At 37.3% G+C, this 10,236-nt stretch overlaps 1 pseudogene; it reads left to right on the top strand.

The window, feature by feature from the left end:
• Window positions 1-4,216, top strand: part of LOC101559616 — a 9,634-nt pseudogene extending 5,418 nt beyond the window's left edge.
• The last annotated feature ends 6,020 nt before the right edge of the window (window positions 4,217-10,236 follow it).

A 10,236-nucleotide genomic window follows, 5' to 3' on the forward strand; every position in this document is an offset into this window, starting at 1 on the left:
TTTCAATAATAAATACATTGCACATTGTTGTCTCAGTGGTTATTCATTGTACAAGATGCAGACATGATATCTTGTCCACAAACACTATTAGAACAAATCTTCTTATTCATTGAATTAAGAGAATGTAGCTGTATATCTATCCTAACTATTTTGAATATACAGATACAAAATGGTCATTCATTTGTATCCCCTTTTTTGTTTACTTTTCGCAGAGACGAATATTCCATTATTATTTAAATATGTTGTGTGAATTGAGCAAAATATTCCAATATAGTCCAGTAGTCCATAATAGTAGTGGGTTTTCCATAAGACTGGCAAAGTCAGAAATTTTTGGCTTGAGCCTTTTACAGCTCAACATATTAATATGGCTTTATTTTTTATATTTCACTTTTATATTTTTCTGCTGGATGGTTAAGACCAAGATAACGCAAGACCTATATAACAAGAAATGTAACTTTTGTATGTGACAAGGTCAGTCAGATCCCCTCAGGATTTATCCTGAAACTCTGTACTGCAGTTTATAGATCATTTGTGAGTGTCAGCCATCTGGATGAGTCACAGCCATTGCTTGACTAAATTTCTCTCTATAAAAGCCTGAGAGAATGTTTTCTTTCCATGTGACTCTCCTTAGGCACAATACATCATCGATCACTTTCCTCTGTGGCCCCATAATCTCCTGATCAGAAACTTTTGGACACAACTGAGTTACATGATATTACAGTACTGGTTCTCCTATGTCTGGAGTCTTCACAGACATTGAAAACCAAGGCCACATGTTGGCTGTCCTTGCAGCCCTTCTTTTTCTCTAATTTTTAGTCTGCAAACTTAAGTTGTTAACTGAGGGAAGAATTTTAATTGAAAGCTTATTTTGGATTGGGCCAGAGAGAGGACTATATAAATAGCCTACTTAGACATTCTAATATAATAGATTAAAAATTGAAAGTATGAAAGATTCTTTGACAATCAATTAGAAGAATTTTGCATCACATAATCAAGAGAGTATTTCACAGAGGAGTTAGTGAAACATGAAGGAAAACTTCAGACATGCAGAAATTAAGATTGGAAGGCATTAAGTCCTATTTGGAGCCAGCCAGTGTTGCTTCAATCTTTACTAGCTCAATTAATTGCAGGCTTGGACTACTTACTTGGAAAATGATAGTATCTCCTTGTGGGGATTATTATTGGAATTAAAGATATCATAAGGTGACCGCATATCATAAAAGGTAGCAAATACAGTTTTAACTTATAGAAACATTTTGAGGGCCTGATTATTTAAAGAGAAATAATAGTAGTTTCACAAGGGAGACACTGTTGTAGGCATTTCTTTGATTTTTCACACCCAGACAGCTGTCATTCTTTTTGGATACCCCCCGTGAACCCCTGAGGCCTGGACCCTGGGAAGCCATGTTCCTCAGAGATGACCTCTCACTCTTTACAGACTCAACTTAGTTCTCATTTGAGTCAGTGATTCTCAAATTTTTGGGTCCATATGTCCTTAATATCTATATATTTTTTTCAGGATATGTCCAGATCACAAGAAATGTAGAACTAATTCAATAATGATTTCTTGGCCTAGACTGTAAATAACCATTCTTATTACCTTGAGCTTGTTATCTAATACCTGATTTTTTTAAATCACAGAAATTTCTGAAAATTTAGCCTTTCATTGGTATCATATCATTTTTTTTTTTTTCAGAACCGGTGATTGAACTCAGGGCCTTGCACTTGCCAGGGAAGCACTTATTCCACTGAGCTATCTCCCCGGCCTAGTATCACATCATTGGAAGGAATGTATAACATTGAAATTTTGTGAGTTTCCTGGTGCTAAGAGCTTCCTTAGTGTCCTAGGCCTCTTATAAGTGACACACAAGAATGCCATTTCATGCAAGATTGGAAAACTATATCTAAATATAATTCTCTCCTACTTGGCAAGGATTGACTTGTTGAGGAGGAGTAGACAGGTGGTCTAATTTCAGCAAGTTAGCAGGCAGAGGGTTATAAGATATAGACTTAATTATTATTTATATGGGAAATCTAATAGGTCAAAGTCTGCCATTTAAATATATTGGAAGGGTCAGCAAGATAGCTCAGTGGACCCCTGCTTAGGCAGGCACAGGGACCAGGATTTGATTCCCAGCACCACATACTGCATTGGTGCCTGAGCCAGCCACTGAGACCAAGCATGGTGGTGCACACCTGTAATCCCCATGCTGGGGAGGCTGAAACAGGAAGATCACTATGAGTCCGAGCTGCATAGTGAGACCCTGTACCAAATACATTTCAAAAAAAAAAAAAAAGAAAATATATTAGAAGGGGTGAGGGAAGGGAAAAAGGATTAAAAAGTTATTAAGGTGTGTATTTTCATGTACCAACTCTGAACAGGGATGTAAACAGTATATAGTACAAAAATATACTAGTTGAAGAGAAAACAATATTGCTTAATGGGGATCACATGGAGGAGGACCAGTGACAGCCAAGAGGTAGATGGAACACAGGGAAAGGGCTTCCTGGGTAAGCAAAGGACAAGGAAGAATAAACTGAAGATGGGAAAGTTTGGAGATTGCAGCCTAGTTGTCTGATGCCTGGCCCTTGGGTGATTAGCACAAGTGGATAGAGGCCTAGAGGTGGTTGTAGATTTGAGTGGTGGGTTGGTTAGTTTGCAAGCCAAAAGCATACAAGCAAGAGAACCATTTACTATCTTTAGGGATTGGCAGCCTTGGGAGATGCAGCCTACCTCAAGGTAAGTGAGTACTCAAATGTTAAAGTATCACAAACACAGAATGACAGGCATCTAAAAGCTTTTCCTGGGAACTAAAATTGCTGTGAAAGTACTCCCCTGCCTCCTCCCTTTTGAGATGTGAGGTTTGAAACTGTGCCACAATCTTGCATAATCCTGAATGAGAATCAGACAGGAAAGTGTGTGGTCATAACAGAATTTCAAGACCACAGAGAAAAGTCATTCAATTATAATGAACCTTTGTGATCTTTGGGCTTTCTTTGTGTGAACCATATATTATCTCATTGTTGAAATCCATATAGTGCAGCTTGCTTGATATTGTCTCTTTTAGATTTCCTATTATTTTCAGCCCTGCTCTTGTAACATTTACAAAATGTGTGAAAACCCACAGGATCCATTTGGAAGAAATTAAGTTTCTATAGAATGGAGAAATTGGTGCAAGTTTATGTTTGTTGATTGGCAGATGTGTTGAAGAGGCTTACTGAAGTTTGTCCTTATAGGATGAGTGGCCAATGCAAGGCTTTTAGTTGTGTCAATATTCAATAGATGACTCAGTTTGCTGATGTAAGGAAGATTGTTTTCAAGAATCATGAAATATATAGTCACTCCTATAGCATGGCTATAATATTTTTCCATCTTCAAGATTTAATTCCAGAGTAATGGAAATTCATGTGGAGATTTTAAAAAATAGCTTACAGGATTTTTAGTGTAGGAAAACCCCATTATTTTCTTGTGAAGAAGCTGAATCACAGCCTTCTGTTCTGTTTACACAGCCTACATGGAAGGCATAAAAATGAGCATAGGCTAGACCTTTGGAAGGTGATTGTGTTATGGGGGCTGTTAGAAGGTGGGGCCTGGTCTGAAGAGGGAGGTCCCTGTTGGCATGACTGTGGGCATGATAAACACAGAGGTCTTGTCTCCCTTCACAGATCCTCCCTTTACTCTCTGTTTCCTGGACCCCATGACATGAGCAGCTATTTCCCACAGCTGCTCTGCTATGCTGTTCTGCTTGGAGCCACTGGATCATGGGTGGAAACCTCTGTAAATAGTGAGCCAAAGTAAACCTTTTCCTGTTTAATTTGCAGATGTTGGGTATTGTGTCTTAGAAATGAGGAAAGTAGCTAAGACAAAGTTTTAATAAGCTGATACATTCATAAGGTTTTAAACAAATCAAATGGTGGCAGGGAGTTTAGTACAACATCAAGGTTGTACTCCTTGCTGTTTTGCAGGACTTCCACCTTGCCCTCACCATTGCTCTGGGTGCCTTGTTCTTTGAGCACACTTTCGACCAAGGCACAGGTGTGATTTATGACCACGTCAATATGGAAGCACATCAAGCACAAGTATGAGACCAGTGAGTAGTTCCTTGGCTCCCAGAGGGTAGAAGGACCAGGCCTGCCTACCTGCTGTTTGCACAGAGCTGGGGGCTCAACTCTTCATGGTGCACCAACAGCTGTTGGCAAAGAATGGTTCCACATAACAAACAGACTGTTTAACTTCTACTGTGTTTGAAGTCCGTTTATTAAATGTTATCAGGAAATAAATGTAAATTGGCCTTGAAAAAAAATAAATATAATAATACAAAGATGATTATACCAAAAATCAGTGCATTCTCCAATTGGCTATAAAATTTTATTCTTTGGGTCAATAGCTTTTAGTTTAATTCCTGTGATTTTTCATCTGGTTTTTAAATACAAAATATTTTTACTGATGTTTGTTTACCATCTTGATTACTTTTCTCTCACTGTTGGGACAAATACCCAACACCCAAGATGGAGGAAGGAAAGGTTTATGTAGCTCACAGTTAGTGGAGGTTTTAGTTCATACTCTGCTGGCTCAAGGCAGAGTGGCACATAGCAGAGGGCAGCTGTTCATGGCAGCAGAAAACAGCAAAGAGAAAAGGAAAGAGCAGCAGCTGCAGCAGGTAGCAAGACTGTCCCTTCCTTATATTGTATTCAGGTTACCCACCCCAGGGCAGGCGCAACACTCACACCCATAAGCCCAGCATTGGATCATGAATCAATCATAAACTCTAGACCTTCCTGCCTAAGCACAAGGTCCTGAGAGTTTGATCCTGGGACCTGCTTTCCATGCTTGCTCTGGAATCAGGTGTGGTGATGAAAACCTGCAATCCCAGCACTTGAGAGGTTGACACAGGAGGCTCGCTGTGAGTTTGAGATCAGCCGGAAGCTACAGAGTGAACACAAGGCAGACCTAAACTGTTTAGCAAGACCCTGTCTCAAAAATAAATCTTAAAAAAAATACATTTCGTTTGGTATATAATGACTACTTTTATAATTTGCATATTTAGTTTCTTAATACTTATACCCCAGTTTGCTTATCCTTTTTAGTTAAAAATATTGTTTGCAAAATTGTATACATGTGCAGTATATGTTTTGAAGTATGTATTCATTTTACAAAATTGGCTCACAGATTTTGTTGAATAACTTCATAAATTGTATAATGCAGTGATGTTGTTAATATGGTACATTCTGTACTCAAAGATTATTAAGAGTAAGAACTAAATGTTGTCACTAAGAACTAAATGTTCTTATTGCTGTTTAGGCACTAATTTTAGTTAAATAGGTAGCTTGTGTTTACATGATAATGGCAAGGTAAATACTCTTTGTTAAAAAGTGTAATATTGCAGTAAAAATTTTTCCTTCTTTTATTTACTTAATTTCTTTCACATATGTCTTATTTATTTATTTTTTGTATTATTAGTACTAGTTTACTGACTCTACAAGGTCTCACTATGTAGACTGGACTTGTAGTGATTCTCCTGTTTTCAGCATTCCAAGTGCTGGGATTACAGGTGCGCTTCACCATGCCCAGTCTCATTCACCCTCAGGGTACCCTGGGGGCATGGGAAGGGCAGTACAACACACCAGGGATCAAACCCCAGCCCATGTACTCTGCCTAAGCAGGTGCTTTAATCCTCTGAGCTATTTGGCCAGCCCTATGCCTTATTTTTTATTTTTTAAATTTTTTGCTGAACTGGGGATTGAACTCAGGCCCTTGCACTTGCCAGGGAAGTGCTTATTCTACTGGGCCATCTTCCTGAGCCAAATAACTTTATTTTTATTTTTATTTTTTCTCTATGCCTTATTTTTAATATATTTATGTTTTGTATGTTTCACTTACCATATCATTTATGTATCAAGTCTGTATTTTTCCTACAAATTTGTCCCTGAGCTATTTCCTCCTCTTTATGTTGGAATTCATTACCAGTGATTTCTGTTTACCATGCTGCTGTCGAGCTGTGGGTTTTCTTCACTCATGATTCAGTTATCATTTCTGCATGTTCTAGATTTGTTCTCTTACCTTGCTACTACATATTCTATAATTCTTTCCCAGGCAAGTCTGCAAGACAGTGCAAACATATTAATCATCTTATATTGTACCTTCAGGTTGGGTTCAGGATATGTTTGCAGAAGCAACACAATCCTCCAGAATTTGAAGGCATTCTTCCATTTTCTTATAGCATCAGTACTGCTGAGATATCTAATATCATTCTGAATCACTCTTGTTTTCTTTTTCAAGTCTTAGGAGATCTCACATTTTATATTAATTTTCATATTAAAATCTTAGCCATTTTCCTGATCTTATCCTTTTGTGTGATTCAAAGCACCTTGATGTGCAACTGATTTCACTTTGCACAGCTGATTATTTTCAACCCCACAGCCAGATACATTTGTTTCCACCTCAGATCTTACTGTGTCACTTCTCTATTTCAGGTCTCCATTGCCTTCTTGCTTCATAGTAGAAGACCCAGCTCCTGGTCTCCCTTTTCTCCTCCTTGTCATGCTGGCTTACTCCCATGGCCACTTTTCATTTTTCTACCACATTTCAACATTGCTCAGTCTTTGTAAATCTAGACCTCTTTCTCCACCTTTGTTTTTCCCCATAGCATTTAAAATGATCCACATATTGTATATCTTATGTATTTATTTTGAATCCTCACCCTGCTGTCATGTGCATTCCATATACAGGGAGTTTTGTGTATTTTTTTTCCCTATGGCATACCCAGTACCCAGAAGACCAGAAGAGTACTTGGCTTAGACTAGTAGTGCAGAAAACTTTTTTTTTTTTGAATGGGGGATTGAACTCAGGCCCTTGTGCTTCTCAGGGAAGTGCTTACAGAAAACATTTTTGATCAAGTGAATAAGCAGTTAAAATTAGAATCCATGAAATAAATAACAAGCACAATGAACAAACACACACAGTTCTGGAGGAACATTTAACATTACTGAGCATTATTGAATGCAATATTTATCCAGTAGAATATATGAAATTGTGTAACATTCATGGTACTATAACAAGCCTACATGAGATGAAATAACCTTATCCCTTGAAATTCCATAAAAATTATTGTGAGGATTGTATGCAAGTCATAGAATACATTGAATTATTATGAATTTTATATCTGCTTAACCAAAAAGATTTTCTCATATAATAATACAATAAGCATTATCTAATAAAAACAATACATTAGGGGTCCAAATATATAGGTACTTTAATATATTGATGTGGTTTGAAGAATAAATATTCTTGAAAAGTAAGTATTTGTCTGCACTTCAGAATTTCTCCTTCAGTATTAGCTGTGTTTGCCAAGATTTGGGAGATTGTGCCAAGATTTAGCAGGTCCAACATGGCTGTGGTCTCCAATGAACAGTAACTCCAGTTTATAATTGAAAGGAGATCCATTCCTTCATGTAAAGTTTAACCTTAGTTAAGCCCTTATATTGACAGCATAAAGACTGTTGATCAAAGTGACCTTGTTTTAGAAGTACCTGTTTTTATTCCTTGATTTAATCACATATTATAAATTATGTAATTTTCTCAAATAGTCTCTGTGAACCTCTCAGCCTTTTTCATGATTTCTGTTTGAGGAGTAGGCAGACTTCTTCCCTGAGTTATTTTCTTCAGAAATTTTATTCATACTCCTGCTTTAGTGTAATCGGTGCTTTTCTTCCTATTGCAATTATAATAAATTCTGTTTTGTAGTACAAAAGCAACAGTTTGTCTTACAGTTTTGGTGGTCAGAAATTGGACACCAGACTCAGTGGGTGAAATCAAGTTATTGGCTGTGTTGGATTCCTTTTGGAGGCTGTAGGAGAGAATCTGCTTTTCTTCCTTTCCTACCATGGGCTGTGGCTTGCATTTATCTTCCACATCAGGCAGGGCTGGGGATATAGCTCAGTACCATAAGTGCCTGCCTGGCAAGTGCAAGATACCACGTTCGATCCCCAGTACCACAAAAAAAAAAAAAATGTTTAGAGGAATAGCAATCTGTATATGCATAGAGTTAAATCCACAAGACAGATAAAAAAACAGCTTCGAGGGAACTGTAAAGAGAACAATTCCAAATGCTCAAGCCCCACCAGCTGGGGTGGAGGGATCTCTTACTGAATACCCAGAACACTGAATGCACTCTAAGGTAGGAGAGTCATACCTTAATAGTGAAACCAAATTAGCGCTAGAGCATCTTTGGCATCAGCAATGTATTATCTTTAAAAGTTTCTCTCACTTGGAGCTTCCAGCCTCTCTATTTCACTTACAGTTAGTCAAGTTGTATGACTATGTTGAGCTAACCTAGATAATCCAAAATAATAGCCTTATTTTGAGCTTATCTGATGAGCATTTGTAAAAAATAGAATAAAAATAGAAAAAATGAGAAATGATATAAAATTTCACTAAGCAAAATGATAGGCAGATGGATTTTTTTTTCTCCCAATGCCCTCAGGGCAAGTTTGGCTGGCTTGAATTGTGGGGTTCAAACCACAGTAACCTGAGCCTGACTGCTTTGTTGAAGCAGCCACTTAAAGAACTGAGCTAAGGGGCAGGCCCCCTAGCAAAATGATAGGAATTCACTAATGGCTGTTATATCTCATATTGTTGTCTTCAAATGAGTTGTGCAAATTACCAGATATAAGCATGCAAAATTGGCCGAACAATTAAAAAGGAGAAAAAATATAAGCATTAATTGTTCCTTTTAATAGACCACAAAATCAGCAGTACAATTATTAAAACTACCCTGTGTGTGTGTGCGTGTGTATGTATATATATGTATTGTTCCTCTGTCCATCTATGTGTCCATCCGTCCGTCCGTCTGTCCATCCATCTGTCCCTCTCTCTCTCTCTCTCTCTCTCTCTCTCTCTCTCTCTCTCTCACACACACACACACACACACATATCCCAGTTGTTCCTTTTCTTTGAAATCTGCAACCTTAATTTCTCTTTGCTGGATAACCAAATATCTTCACAGTTGAATATTCATTCATTATGTGGCTATTACACTATCTGCAACACATAGAAGGCAGAGGAATCCTGTTATCCAAGTGGTTTTTATCTGCCTACCATAAAGTTATGATATTTTGTCTTTATCAGTTCTTTTAGGGACACTTCCTTGAACAACTAAAAATAAGGAATAATGCCAGTAAGTGGTACTTCAACCTTTGGAATCTTTTCCTTACAGACTGATATTTTTTTTTATTTTTCAGTGTTTGGGCTAAAAACTAGGCCTTCACACATAGGGATGTGCTATGTAGATGAGCTGTAATGGAACCTGACTGGCTGATACATTGTAAACTTTCGTACAAATAGTTACAATGCAGTATTCATCTCTCATGATCTGAAAAGGGTTTCATATTATGAACTTTAACAGTGTTCCATAATTACTTTTGGTTTTTGTATGACTATTAGTTAATTTGCTCTGAGATAATGTGGTGTTGCTAAGTGAAGAGAAAAATAAGCATTGACAAAGTATCCATTGGCAAAATACAAAGTATCCATTGGCACAGGTCTCTAAGAAGCAAGACTTACTTTTCAGCTTTGAATGGAAGTGCATTGACATCAACTTTAAAAATCAATAAAGTATATTTTATAATCCAGATTTATTGTGAATTCTAGGTTCTTTGTTAGGCAGCTATAATTTTCATATTGTCTACTAAAGACTTCCTTTTCTTTTTTTTTAAGTTTAGTACAGGGTATACAGGGTCTTACTATGTAGGTCGAACTTGTAGTGATTCCCCTGTCTTTAGCTTACAAACACTGGGATTACAGGCATGCACCATCATCTCTATCACTCTCAGCATGCCATGGGGACAGGGCCTGTACTGCACGGCTGGGATCAAACTCTGGCTGCTGTGCTGTGCCTAACAACCAAAGAATTTCTATCAAGTTAAAGTGAAGTAATTATTATATGTGTTTGATATGAATTGCAGAATTGTTCCATTAGAAAACTCAGTTTCTCTTTTTAAGCTCATTTATAGTATTAACTTTCACTTTTGTCTCTTAAATTTCCAGATCATGTGAAATTTCCTGTGTAAGAAATTTTAAGTTATTGTATCTCTTTCCATTGGCATCAAGTATTTGACTATAGATGTGACTATTTCCCTCAGCTTAACTTTAATCACAGAGCATTAATCTTAGGATATTAGGAAAAAACCTCAATCCACTGAGTACTAAAGCTTGACATACTTACAGAGAAAATTATA

Source organism: Octodon degus, unplaced genomic scaffold (assembly GCF_000260255.1).
Source record: "Octodon degus isolate 3935 unplaced genomic scaffold, OctDeg1.0 scaffold00135, whole genome shotgun sequence".
Taxonomy (NCBI): Eukaryota; Metazoa; Chordata; class Mammalia; order Rodentia; family Octodontidae; genus Octodon; species Octodon degus.